This window comes from Electrophorus electricus, chromosome 15 (genome assembly GCF_041902795.1).
Source record: "Electrophorus electricus isolate QZ-2024a chromosome 15, ASM4190279v1, whole genome shotgun sequence".
NCBI classification, from domain to species: domain Eukaryota; kingdom Metazoa; phylum Chordata; class Actinopteri; order Gymnotiformes; family Gymnotidae; genus Electrophorus; species Electrophorus electricus.
Window position 1 is genome coordinate 18,302,784 of NC_137511.1, and position 13,530 is coordinate 18,316,313.

General features: G+C 33.0%; 6 non-coding genes across 6 annotated transcripts; all 6 read right to left on the minus strand.

The window, feature by feature from the left end:
• Positions 1-1,067: 1,067 nt before the first annotated feature.
• On the minus strand, positions 1,068-1,178 carry trnal-caa (transfer RNA leucine (anticodon CAA)). The gene is made up of 2 exons: positions 1,141-1,178; positions 1,068-1,113 (listed from the first exon to the last, which is right to left on the minus strand). It is a non-coding gene; the product is annotated as a tRNA-Leu (tRNA).
• A 1,592-nt stretch (positions 1,179-2,770) lies between these two features.
• On the minus strand, positions 2,771-2,881 carry trnal-caa (transfer RNA leucine (anticodon CAA)). Its single transcript has 2 exons — positions 2,844-2,881; positions 2,771-2,816 (listed from the first exon to the last, which is right to left on the minus strand). It is a non-coding gene; the product is annotated as a tRNA-Leu (tRNA).
• Positions 2,882-5,450: 2,569 nt separating this feature from the next.
• trnal-caa (transfer RNA leucine (anticodon CAA)) lies at positions 5,451-5,561 on the minus strand. The gene is made up of 2 exons: positions 5,524-5,561; positions 5,451-5,496 (listed from the first exon to the last, which is right to left on the minus strand). It is a non-coding gene; the product is annotated as a tRNA-Leu (tRNA).
• A 1,592-nt stretch (positions 5,562-7,153) lies between these two features.
• Positions 7,154-7,264, minus strand: trnal-caa (transfer RNA leucine (anticodon CAA)). The gene is made up of 2 exons: positions 7,227-7,264; positions 7,154-7,199 (listed from the first exon to the last, which is right to left on the minus strand). It is a non-coding gene; the product is annotated as a tRNA-Leu (tRNA).
• Positions 7,265-9,833: 2,569 nt separating this feature from the next.
• On the minus strand, positions 9,834-9,944 carry trnal-caa (transfer RNA leucine (anticodon CAA)). The gene is made up of 2 exons: positions 9,907-9,944; positions 9,834-9,879 (listed from the first exon to the last, which is right to left on the minus strand). It is a non-coding gene; the product is annotated as a tRNA-Leu (tRNA).
• A 2,569-nt stretch (positions 9,945-12,513) lies between these two features.
• trnal-caa (transfer RNA leucine (anticodon CAA)) lies at positions 12,514-12,624 on the minus strand. Its single transcript has 2 exons — positions 12,587-12,624; positions 12,514-12,559 (listed from the first exon to the last, which is right to left on the minus strand). It is a non-coding gene; the product is annotated as a tRNA-Leu (tRNA).
• Positions 12,625-13,530: the final 906 nt, after the last annotated feature.

A 13,530-nucleotide genomic window follows, 5' to 3' on the forward strand; every position in this document is an offset into this window, starting at 1 on the left:
TATCTAACTAGCATCTTCTTTAAGTAGCATTTGGATGATCTTTTCCCAAATTTAAATACTACTTGATACATTTTGTCTTTGAAAAGCAACTGTCTGAAGGGTCCTATGTTAAATTGAGAGAATAGTCCTTTATTTCAAAACTTTACATACCTTCTTGTAAGTACATTTTGAGATTAGCTCGTCTGATTCCTCCAATGTTCAGAACCAAATTAACTTCTTTTTATCTGTTGTAGAGATTTGTTGTTGCTTTTGAGCTTGGCAGATTAGTCTGTTTGACTGTTCTGCACCACATTTACTGCTTTTTAACTATTGTAAACCTTTTTTATTATCATCAAGGCATTATGTCAAATATGTCTGTCAACCAGTATAGTTTATAAATTCTACACGTGTTACATGCTTGGAAAGGTAGAGAATTGATCTTTCTACTCAAATATTCTTTTTCTCATGTAGTTATTAATGCATCAATTCCAACATTATAGATATTGTACTTCTTAAGGGGGACATAGTGAGTTACTTTCCAATTTCAAGTTTTTGTGGTGTAAACATAGGGCATAAAAGATTGTTCCCAAGACAATACAGCATACAAATCTGATCATGTTATTTTCTCACTCATAAATGTCATGTGAAGAAGTGCTATGTGATTACACACCTCTCTCTAGTGACTCTAAATACTCATGAAGTTAATACATTCCAAGAGATTTTTTTGTCTTTCTAACTAGCATCTTCTTTCTCATGTCGTTATAGATGCATCAATTCCAACATTATAGATATTGTATTTTTTCTCGGGAACATAATTTTTTTTGTGGTGTTAACGTAATCCTTAAAAGATTGTTCCCAAGACAATACAGCATACACATGTGATCATGCTCTTTTTTCAGTTATATATGTCATGTGAAGAAGTGGAATATGATGAAACACTTCTGTCAAGTGACCAGAAATACTCCTAAAATTAATACGTTCCAAGAGATTATTTTGTCTATCCAACTAGCATCTTCTTTAAGGAGCATTTGGATGATCTTTTCGCAAATTTAAATACTACTTGATACATTTTGTCTTTGAAAAGCAACTGTCAGAAGTGGGATTTGAACCCACGCCTCCATTTGGAGACCAGAAAGCTCCACTATAGGGAAGAATGATCCTCTTGAGTCTGGCGCCTTAGACCGCTCGGCCATTCTGACTGGAGCTCATGATTATAGTTTAAAACCAGCCAGACTAATTATCATTAATAAATCAAATCAAAAGCTTTTTCATGAAGAAATTGAGAGAACAGTCCTTTATTTCAAAGCTTTGCATTAATTGCAGGGACTACATTTTGAGATTAGCTCGTCTGATTTTTCGATTGTTCAGAACCAAATTACCTTCTTTTTATATGTTATAGACATTTGACACATGGTTGCAAAGGTATAGAATTGATCTTTCTACTCAAATAGTCTTCTTTCTCATGTTGTTATAGATGCATGAATTCCAACATTATAGATATTGTATTTTTTAAGGGGGACATAGTGAGTTACTTTCCAATTTCAAGTTTTTGTGGTGTAAACGTAGGACATAAAAGATTGTTCCCAAGACAATACAGCATACACATCTGATCATGCTCTTTTTTCAGTTATATATGTCATGTGAAGTGGAATATGATGAAACACCTCTGTCAAGTGACCAGAAATACTCCTAAAGTTAATACGTTCCAAGCGATTATTTTGTCTATCTAACTAGCATCTTTTTAAATTAGCATTTGGATGATCTTTTCCCAAATTTAAATACTACTTGATACATTTTGTCTTTGAAAAGCAACTGTCTGAAGGGTCCTATGTTAAATTGAGGGAATAGTCCTTTATTTCAAAACTTTACCTACCTTGTTGTAAGTACATTTTGAGATTAGCTTGTCTGATTCCTCCAATGTTCAGAACCAAATTAACTTCTTTTTATCTGTTGTAGAGATTTGTTGTTGCTTTTGAGCTTGGCAGATTAGTCTGTTTGACTGTTCTGCACCACATTAACTGCTTTTTAACTATTGTAGACCTTTTTTATTATCATCAAGGCATTATGTCAAGTATGACTCTCAACCAATATAGTTTATAAATTCTGCACTTTTTACATGGTTGGAAAGGTAGAGAATTGATCTTTCTACTCAAATATTCTTTTTTCTCATGTTGTTATAGATGCATCAATTCCAACATTATAGATATTGTACTTCTTAAGGGGGACATAGTGGGTTACTTTCCAATTTCAAGTTTTTGTGGTGTAAACGTAGGACATAAAAAATTGTTCCCAAGACAATACAGCATACAAATCTGATCATGTTATTTTCTCACTCATAAATGTCATGTGAAGAAGTGCTATGTGATTACACACCTCTCTCTAGTGACTCTAAATACTCATGAAGTTAATACATTCCAAGAGATTTTTTTGTCTTTCTAACTAGCATCTTCTTTCTCATGTCGTTATAGATGCATCAATTCCAACATTATAGATATTGTATTTTTTCTCGGGAACATAATTTTTTTTGTGGTGTTAACGTAATCCTTAAAAGATTGTTCCCAAGACAATACAGCATACACATGTGATCATGCTCTTTTTTCAGTTATATATGTCATGTGAAGAAGTGGAATATGATGAAACACTTCTGTCAAGTGACCAGAAATACTCCTAAAATTAATACGTTCCAAGAGATTATTTTGTCTATCTAACTAGCATATTCTTTAAGGAGCATTTGGATGATCTTTTCGCAAATTTAAATACTACTTGATACATTTTGTCTTTGAAAAGCAACTGTCAGAAGTGGGATTTGAACCCACGCCTCCATTTGGAGACCAGAAAGCTCCACTATAGGGAAGAATGATCCTCTTGAGTCTGGCGCCTTAGACCGTTCGGCCATTCTGACTGGAGCTCATGATTATAGTTTAAAACCAGCCAGACTAATTATCATTAATAAATCAAAGCAAAAGCTTTTTCATGAAGAAATTGAGAGAACAGTCCTTTATTTCAAAGCTTTGCATTAATTGCAGGGACTACATTTTGAGATTAGCTCGTCTGATTTTTCGATTGTTCAGAACCAAATTACCTTCTTTTTATATGTTATAGACATTTGACACATGGTTGCAAAGGTATAGAATTGATCTTTCTACTCAAATAGTCTTCTTTCTCATGTTGTTATAGATGCATGAATTCCAACATTATAGATATTGTATTTTTTAAGGGGGACATAGTGAGTTACTTTCCAATTTCAAGTTTTTGTGGTGTAAACGTAGGACATAAAAGATTGTTCCCAAGACAATACAGCATACACATCTGATCATGCTCTTTTTTCAGTTATATATGTCATGTGAAGTGGAATATGATGAAACACCTCTGTCAAGTGACCAGAAATACTCCTAAAGTTAATACGTTCCAAGCGATTATTTTGTCTATCTAACTAGCATCTTTTTAAATTAGCATTTGGATGATCTTTTCCCAAATTTAAATACTACTTGATACATTTTGTCTTTGAAAAGCAACTGTCTGAAGGGTCCTATGTTAAATTGAGGGAATAGTCCTTTATTTCAAAACTTTACCTACCTTGTTGTAAGTACATTTTGAGATTAGCTTGTCTGATTCCTCCAATGTTCAGAACCAAATTAACTTCTTTTTATCTGTTGTAGAGATTTGTTGTTGCTTTTGAGCTTGGCAGATTAGTCTGTTTGACTGTTCTGCACCACATTAACTGCTTTTTAACTATTGTAGACCTTTTTTATTATCATCAAGGCATTATGTCAAGTATGACTCTCAACCAATATAGTTTATAAATTCTGCACTTTTTACATGGTTGGAAAGGTAGAGAATTGATCTTTCTACTCAAATATTCTTTTTTCTCATGTTGTTATAGATGCATCAATTCCAACATTATAGATATTGTACTTCTTAAGGGGGACATAGTGGGTTACTTTCCAATTTCAAGTTTTTGTGGTGTAAACGTAGGACATAAAAAATTGTTCCCAAGACAATACAGCATACAAATCTGATCATGTTATTTTCTCACTCATAAATGTCATGTGAAGAAGTGCTATGTGATTACACACCTCTCTCTAGTGACTCTAAATACTCATGAAGTTAATACATTCCAAGAGATTTTTTTGTTTTTCTAACTAGCATCTTCTTTCTCATGTCGTTATAGATGCATCAATTCCAACATTATAGATATTGTATTTTTTCTGGGGAACATAATTTTTTTTGTGGTGTTAACGTAATCCTTAAAAGATTGTTCCCAAGACAATACAGCATACACATCTGATCATGCTCTTTTTTCAGTTATATATGTCATGTGAAGAAGTGGAATATGATGAAACACCTCTGTCAAGTGACCAGAAATACTCCTAAAGTTAATATGTTCCAAGCGATTATTTTGTGTATCTAACTAGCATCTTCTTTAAGTAGCATTTGGATGATCTTTTCCCAAATTTAAATACTACTTGATACATTTTGTCTTTGAAAAGCAACTGTCTGAAGGGTCCTATGTTAAATTGAGAGAATAGTCCTTTATTTCAAAACTTTACATACCTTCTTGTAAGTACATTTTGAGATTAGCTCGTCTGATTCCTCCAATGTTCAGAACCAAATTAACTTCTTTTTATCTGTTGTAGAGATTTGTTGTTGCTTTTGAGCTTGGCAGATTAGTCTGTTTGACTGTTCTGCACCACATTTACTGCTTTTTAACTATTGTAAACCTTTTTTATTATCATCAAGGCATTATGTCAAATATGTCTGTCAACCAGTATAGTTTATAAATTCTACACGTGTTACATGCTTGGAAAGGTAGAGAATTGATCTTTCTACTCAAATATTCTTTTTCTCATGTAGTTATTAATGCATCAATTCCAACATTATAGATATTGTACTTCTTAAGGGGGACATAGTGAGTTACTTTCCAATTTCAAGTTTTTGTGGTGTAAACATAGGGCATAAAAGATTGTTCCCAAGACAATACAGCATACAAATCTGATCATGTTATTTTCTCACTCATAAATGTCATGTGAAGAAGTGCTATGTGATTACACACCTCTCTCTAGTGACTCTAAATACTCATGAAGTTAATACATTCCAAGAGATTTTTTTGTCTTTCTAACTAGCATCTTCTTTCTCATGTCGTTATAGATGCATCAATTCCAACATTATAGATATTGTATTTTTTCTCGGGAACATAATTTTTTTTGTGGTGTTAACGTAATCCTTAAAAGATTGTTCCCAAGACAATACAGCATACACATGTGATCATGCTCTTTTTTCAGTTATATATGTCATGTGAAGAAGTGGAATATGATGAAACACTTCTGTCAAGTGACCAGAAATACTCCTAAAATTAATACGTTCCAAGAGATTATTTTGTCTATCCAACTAGCATCTTCTTTAAGGAGCATTTGGATGATCTTTTCGCAAATTTAAATACTACTTGATACATTTTGTCTTTGAAAAGCAACTGTCAGAAGTGGGATTTGAACCCACGCCTCCATTTGGAGACCAGAAAGCTCCACTATAGGGAAGAATGATCCTCTTGAGTCTGGCGCCTTAGACCGCTCGGCCATTCTGACTGGAGCTCATGATTATAGTTTAAAACCAGCCAGACTAATTATCATTAATAAATCAAATCAAAAGCTTTTTCATGAAGAAATTGAGAGAACAGTCCTTTATTTCAAAGCTTTGCATTAATTGCAGGGACTACATTTTGAGATTAGCTCGTCTGATTTTTCGATTGTTCAGAACCAAATTACCTTCTTTTTATATGTTATAGACATTTGACACATGGTTGCAAAGGTATAGAATTGATCTTTCTACTCAAATAGTCTTCTTTCTCATGTTGTTATAGATGCATGAATTCCAACATTATAGATATTGTATTTTTTAAGGGGGACATAGTGAGTTACTTTCCAATTTCAAGTTTTTGTGGTGTAAACGTAGGACATAAAAGATTGTTCCCAAGACAATACAGCATACACATCTGATCATGCTCTTTTTTCAGTTATATATGTCATGTGAAGTGGAATATGATGAAACACCTCTGTCAAGTGACCAGAAATACTCCTAAAGTTAATACGTTCCAAGCGATTATTTTGTCTATCTAACTAGCATCTTTTTAAATTAGCATTTGGATGATCTTTTCCCAAATTTAAATACTACTTGATACATTTTGTCTTTGAAAAGCAACTGTCTGAAGGGTCCTATGTTAAATTGAGGGAATAGTCCTTTATTTCAAAACTTTACCTACCTTGTTGTAAGTACATTTTGAGATTAGCTTGTCTGATTCCTCCAATGTTCAGAACCAAATTAACTTCTTTTTATCTGTTGTAGAGATTTGTTGTTGCTTTTGAGCTTGGCAGATTAGTCTGTTTGACTGTTCTGCACCACATTAACTGCTTTTTAACTATTGTAGACCTTTTTTATTATCATCAAGGCATTATGTCAAGTATGACTCTCAACCAATATAGTTTATAAATTCTGCACTTTTTACATGGTTGGAAAGGTAGAGAATTGATCTTTCTACTCAAATATTCTTTTTTCTCATGTTGTTATAGATGCATCAATTCCAACATTATAGATATTGTACTTCTTAAGGGGGACATAGTGGGTTACTTTCCAATTTCAAGTTTTTGTGGTGTAAACGTAGGACATAAAAAATTGTTCCCAAGACAATACAGCATACAAATCTGATCATGTTATTTTCTCACTCATAAATGTCATGTGAAGAAGTGCTATGTGATTACACAGCTCTCTCTAGTGACTCTAAATACTCATGAAGTTAATACATTCCAAGAGATTTTTTTGTCTTTCTAACTAGCATCTTCTTTCTCATGTCGTTATAGATGCATCAATTCCAACATTATAGATATTGTATTTTTTCTGGGGAACCTAATTTTTTTTGTGGTGTTAACGTAATCCTTAAAAGATTGTTCCCAAGACAATACAGCATACACATGTGATCATGCTCTTTTTTCAGTTATATATGTCATGTGAAGAAGTGGAATATGATGAAACACTTCTGTCAAGTGACCAGAAATACTCCTAAAATTAATACGTTCCAAGAGATTATTTTGTCTATCCAACTAGCATCTTCTTTAAGGAGCATTTGGATGATCTTTTCGCAAATTTAAATACTACTTGATACATTTTGTCTTTGAAAAGCAACTGTCAGAAGTGGGATTTGAACCCACGCCTCCATTTGGAGACCAGAAAGCTCCACTATAGGGAAGAATGATCCTCTTGAGTCTGGCGCCTTAGACCGCTCGGCCATTCTGACTGGAGCTCATGATTATAGTTTAAAACCAGCCAGACTAATTATCATTAATAAATCAAAGCAAAAGCTTTTTCATGAAGAAATTGAGAGAACAGTCCTTTATTTCAAAGCTTTGCATTAATTGCAGGGACTACATTTTGAGATTAGCTCGTCTGATTTTTCGATTGTTCAGAACCAAATTACCTTCTTTTTATATGTTATAGACATTTGACACATGGTTGCAAAGGTATAGAATTGATCTTTCTACTCAAATAGTCTTCTTTCTCATGTTGTTATAGATGCATGAATTCCAACATTATAGATATTGTATTTTTTAAGGGGGACATAGTGAGTTACTTTCCAATTTCAAGTTTTTGTGGTGTAAACGTAGGACATAAAAGATTGTTCCCAAGACAATACAGCATACACATCTGATCATGCTCTTTTTTCAGTTATATATGTCATGTGAAGTGGAATATGATGAAACACCTCTGTCAAGTGACCAGAAATACTCCTAAAGTTAATACGTTCCAAGCGATTATTTTGTCTATCTAACTAGCATCTTTTTAAATTAGCATTTGGATGATCTTTTCCCAAATTTAAATACTACTTGATACATTTTGTCTTTGAAAAGCAACTGTCTGAAGGGTCCTATGTTAAATTGAGGGAATAGTCCTTTATTTCAAAACTTTACCTACCTTGTTGTAAGTACATTTTGAGATTAGCTTGTCTGATTCCTCCAATGTTCAGAACCAAATTAACTTCTTTTTATCTGTTGTAGAGATTTGTTGTTGCTTTTGAGCTTGGCAGATTAGTCTGTTTGACTGTTCTGCACCACATTAACTGCTTTTTAACTATTGTAGACCTTTTTTATTATCATCAAGGCATTATGTCAAGTATGACTCTCAACCAATATAGTTTATAAATTCTGCACTTTTTACATGGTTGGAAAGGTAGAGAATTGATCTTTCTACTCAAATATTCTTTTTTCTCATGTTGTTATAGATGCATCAATTCCAACATTATAGATATTGTACTTCTTAAGGGGGACATAGTGGGTTACTTTCCAATTTCAAGTTTTTGTGGTGTAAACGTAGGACATAAAAAATTGTTCCCAAGACAATACAGCATACAAATCTGATCATGTTATTTTCTCACTCATAAATGTCATGTGAAGAAGTGCTATGTGATTACACACCTCTCTCTAGTGACTCTAAATACTCATGAAGTTAATACATTCCAAGAGATTTTTTTGTTTTTCTAACTAGCATCTTCTTTCTCATGTCGTTATAGATGCATCAATTCCAACATTATAGATATTGTATTTTTTCTGGGGAACATAATTTTTTTTGTGGTGTTAACGTAATCCTTAAAAGATTGTTCCCAAGACAATACAGCATACACATCTGATCATGCTCTTTTTTCAGTTATATATGTCATGTGAAGAAGTGGAATATGATGAAACACCTCTGTCAAGTGACCAGAAATACTCCTAAAGTTAATATGTTCCAAGCGATTATTTTGTGTATCTAACTAGCATCTTCTTTAAGTAGCATTTGGATGATCTTTTCCCAAATTTAAATACTACTTGATACATTTTGTCTTTGAAAAGCAACTGTCTGAAGGGTCCTATGTTAAATTGAGAGAATAGTCCTTTATTTCAAAACTTTACATACCTTCTTGTAAGTACATTTTGAGATTAGCTCGTCTGATTCCTCCAATGTTCAGAACCAAATTAACTTCTTTTTATCTGTTGTAGAGATTTGTTGTTGCTTTTGAGCTTGGCAGATTAGTCTGTTTGACTGTTCTGCACCACATTTACTGCTTTTTAACTATTGTAGACCTTTTTTATTATCATCAAGGCATTATGTCAAATATGTCTGTCAACCAGTATAGTTTATAAATTCTACACGTGTTACATGCTTGGAAAGGTAGAGAATTGATCTTTCTACTCAAATATTCTTTTTCTCATGTAGTTATTAATGCATCAATTCCAACATTATAGATATTGTACTTCTTAAGGGGGACATAGTGAGTTACTTTCCAATTTCAAGTTTTTGTGGTGTAAACATAGGGCATAAAAGATTGTTCCCAAGACAATACAGCATACAAATCTGATCATGTTATTTTCTCACTCATAAATGTCATGTGAAGAAGTGCTATGTGATTACACACCTCTCTCTAGTGACTCTAAATACTCATGAAGTTAATACATTCCAAGAGATTTTTTTGTCTTTCTAACTAGCATCTTCTTTCTCATGTCGTTATAGATGCATCAATTCCAACATTATAGATATTGTATTTTTTCTGGGGAACCTAATTTTTTTTGTGGTGTTAACGTAATCCTTAAAAGATTGTTCCCAAGACAATACAGCATACACATGTGATCATGCTCTTTTTTCAGTTATATATGTCATGTGAAGAAGTGGAATATGATGAAACACTTCTGTCAAGTGACCAGAAATACTCCTAAAATTAATACGTTCCAAGAGATTATTTTGTCTATCCAACTAGCATCTTCTTTAAGGAGCATTTGGATGATCTTTTCGCAAATTTAAATACTACTTGATACATTTTGTCTTTGAAAAGCAACTGTCAGAAGTGGGATTTGAACCCACGCCTCCATTTGGAGACCAGAAAGCTCCACTATAGGGAAGAATGATCCTCTTGAGTCTGGCGCCTTAGACCGCTCGGCCATTCTGACTGGAGCTCATGATTATAGTTTAAAACCAGCCAGACTAATTATCATTAATAAATCAAAGCAAAAGCTTTTTCATGAAGAAATTGAGAGAACAGTCCTTTATTTCAAAGCTTTGCATTAATTGCAGGGACTACATTTTGAGATTAGCTCGTCTGATTTTTCGATTGTTCAGAACCAAATTACCTTCTTTTTATATGTTATAGACATTTGACACATGGTTGCAAAGGTATAGAATTGATCTTTCTACTCAAATAGTCTTCTTTCTCATGTTGTTATAGATGCATCAATTCCAACATTATAGATATTGTATTTTTTAAGGGGGACATAGTGAGTTACTTTCCAATTTCAAGTTTTTGTGGTGTAAACGTAGGACATAAAAGATTGTTCCCAAGACAATACAGCATACACATCTGATCATGCTCTTTTTTCAGTTATATATGTCATGTGAAGTGGAATATGATGAAACACCTCTGTCAAGTGACCAGAAATACTCCTAAAGTTAATACGTTCCAAGCGATTATTTTGTCTATCTAACTAGCATCTTTTTAAATTAGCATTTGGATGATCTTTTCCCAAATTTAAATACTACTTGATACATTTTGTCTTTGAAAAGCAACTGTCTGAAGGGTCCTATGTTAAATTGAGGGAATAGTCCTTTATTTCAAAACTTTACCTACCTTGTTGTAAGTACATTTTGAGATTAGCTTGTCTGATTCCTCCAATGTTCAGAACCAAATTAACTTCTTTTTATCTGTTGTAGAGATTTGTTGTTGCTTTTGAGCTTGGCAGATTAGTCTGTTTGACTGTTCTGCACCACATTAACTGCTTTTTAACTATTGTAGACCTTTTTTATTATCATCAAGGCATTATGTCAAGTATGACTCTCAACCAATATAGTTTATAAATTCTGCACTTTTTACATGGTTGGAAAGGTAGAGAATTGATCTTTCTACTCAAATATTCTTTTTTCTCATGTTGTTATAGATGCATCAATTCCAACATTATAGATATTGTACTTCTTAAGGGGGACATAGTGGGTTACTTTCCAATTTCAAGTTTTTGTGGTGTAAACGTAGGACATAAAAAATTGTTCCCAAGACAATACAGCATACAAATCTGATCATGTTATTTTCTCACTCATAAATGTCATGTGAAGAAGTGCTATGTGATTACACACCTCTCTCTAGTGACTCTAAATACTCATGAAGTTAATACATTCCAAGAGATTTTTTTGTTTTTCTAACTAGCATCTTCTTTCTCATGTCGTTATAGATGCATCAATTCCAACATTATAGATATTGTATTTTTTCTGGGGAACATAATTTTTTTTGTGGTGTTAACGTAATCCTTAAAAGATTGTTCCCAAGACAATACAGCATACACATCTGATCATGCTCTTTTTTCAGTTATATATGTCATGTGAAGAAGTGGAATATGATGAAACACCTCTGTCAAGTGACCAGAAATACTCCTAAAGTTAATATGTTCCAAGCGATTATTTTGTGTATCTAACTAGCATCTTCTTTAAGTAGCATTTGGATGATCTTTTCCCAAATTTAAATACTACTTGATACATTTTGTCTTTGAAAAGCAACTGTCTGAAGGGTCCTATGTTAAATTGAGAGAATAGTCCTTTATTTCAAAACTTTACATACCTTCTTGTAAGTACATTTTGAGATTAGCTCGTCTGATTCCTCCAATGTTCAGAAGCAAATTAACTTCTTTTTATCTGTTGTAGAGATTTGTTGTTGCTTTTGAGCTTGGCAGATTAGTCTGTTTGACTGTTCTGCACCACATTTACTGCTTTTTAACTATTGTAGACCTTTTTTATTATCATCAAGGCATTATGTCAAATATGTCTGTCAACCAGTATAGTTTATAAATTCTACACGTGTTACATGCTTGGAAAGGTAGAGAATTGATCTTTCTACTCAAATATTCTTTTTCTCATGTAGTTATTAATGCATCAATTCCAACATTATAGATATTGTACTTCTTAAGGGGGACATAGTGAGTTACTTTCCAATTTCAAGTTTTTGTGGTGTAAACATAGGGCATAAAAGATTGTTCCCAAGACAATACAGCATACAAATCTGATCATGTTATTTTCTCACTCATAAATGTCATGTGAAGAAGTGCTATGTGATTACACACCTCTCTCTAGTGACTCTAAATACTCATGAAGTTAATACATTCCAAGAGATTTTTTTGTCTTTCTAACTAGCATCTTCTTTCTCATGTCGTTATAGATGCATCAATTCCAACATTATAGATATTGTATTTTTTCTGGGGAACCTAATTTTTTTTGTGGTGTTAACGTAATCCTTAAAAGATTGTTCCCAAGACAATACAGCATACACATGTGATCATGCTCTTTTTTCAGTTATATATGTCATGTGAAGAAGTGGAATATGATGAAACACTTCTGTCAAGTGACCAGAAATACTCCTAAAATTAATACGTTCCAAGAGATTATTTTGTCTATCCAACTAGCATCTTCTTTAAGGAGCATTTGGATGATCTTTTCGCAAATTTAAATACTACTTGATACATTTTGTCTTTGAAAAGCAACTGTCAGAAGTGGGATTTGAACCCACGCCTCCATTTGGAGACCAGAAAGCTCCACTATAGGGAAGAATGATCCTCTTGAGTCTGGCGCCTTAGACCGCTCGGCCATTCTGACTGGAGCTCATGATTATAGTTTAAAACCAGCCAGACTAATTATCATTAATAAATCAAAGCAAAAGCTTTTTCATGAAGAAATTGAGAGAACAGTCCTTTATTTCAAAGCTTTGCATTAATTGCAGGGACTACATTTTGAGATTAGCTCGTCTGATTTTTCGATTGTTCAGAACCAAATTACCTTCTTTTTATATGTTATAGACATTTGACACATGGTTGCAAAGGTATAGAATTGATCTTTCTACTCAAATAGTCTTCTTTCTCATGTTGTTATAGATGCATGAATTCCAACATTATAGATATTGTATTTTTTAAGGGTGACATAGTGAGTTACTTTCCAATTTCAAGTTTTTGTGGTGTAAACGTAGGACATAAAAGATTGTTCCCAAGACAATACAGCATACACATCTGATCATGCTCTTTTTTCAGTTATATATGTCATGTGAAGTGGAATATGATGAAACACCTCTGTCAAGTGACCAGAAATACTCCTAAAGTTAATACGTTCCAAGCGATTATTTTGTCTATCTAACTAGCATCTTCTTTAAGTAGCATTTGGATGAGCTTTTCCCAAATTTAAATACTACTTGATACATTTTGTCTTTGAAAAGCAACTGTCTGAAGGGTCCTATGTTAAATTGAGAGAATAGTCCTTTATTTCAAAACTTTACATACCTTCTTGTAAGTACATTTTGAGATTAGCTCGTCTGATTACTCCAATGTTCAGAACCAAATTAACTTCTTTTTATCTGTTGTAGAGATTTGTTGTTGCTTTTGAGCTTGGCAGATTAGTCTGTTTGACTGTTCTGCACCACATTAACTGCTTTTTAACTATTGTAGACCTTTTTTATTATCATCAAGGCATTATGTCAAATATGTCTGTCAACCAATATAGTTTATAAATTCT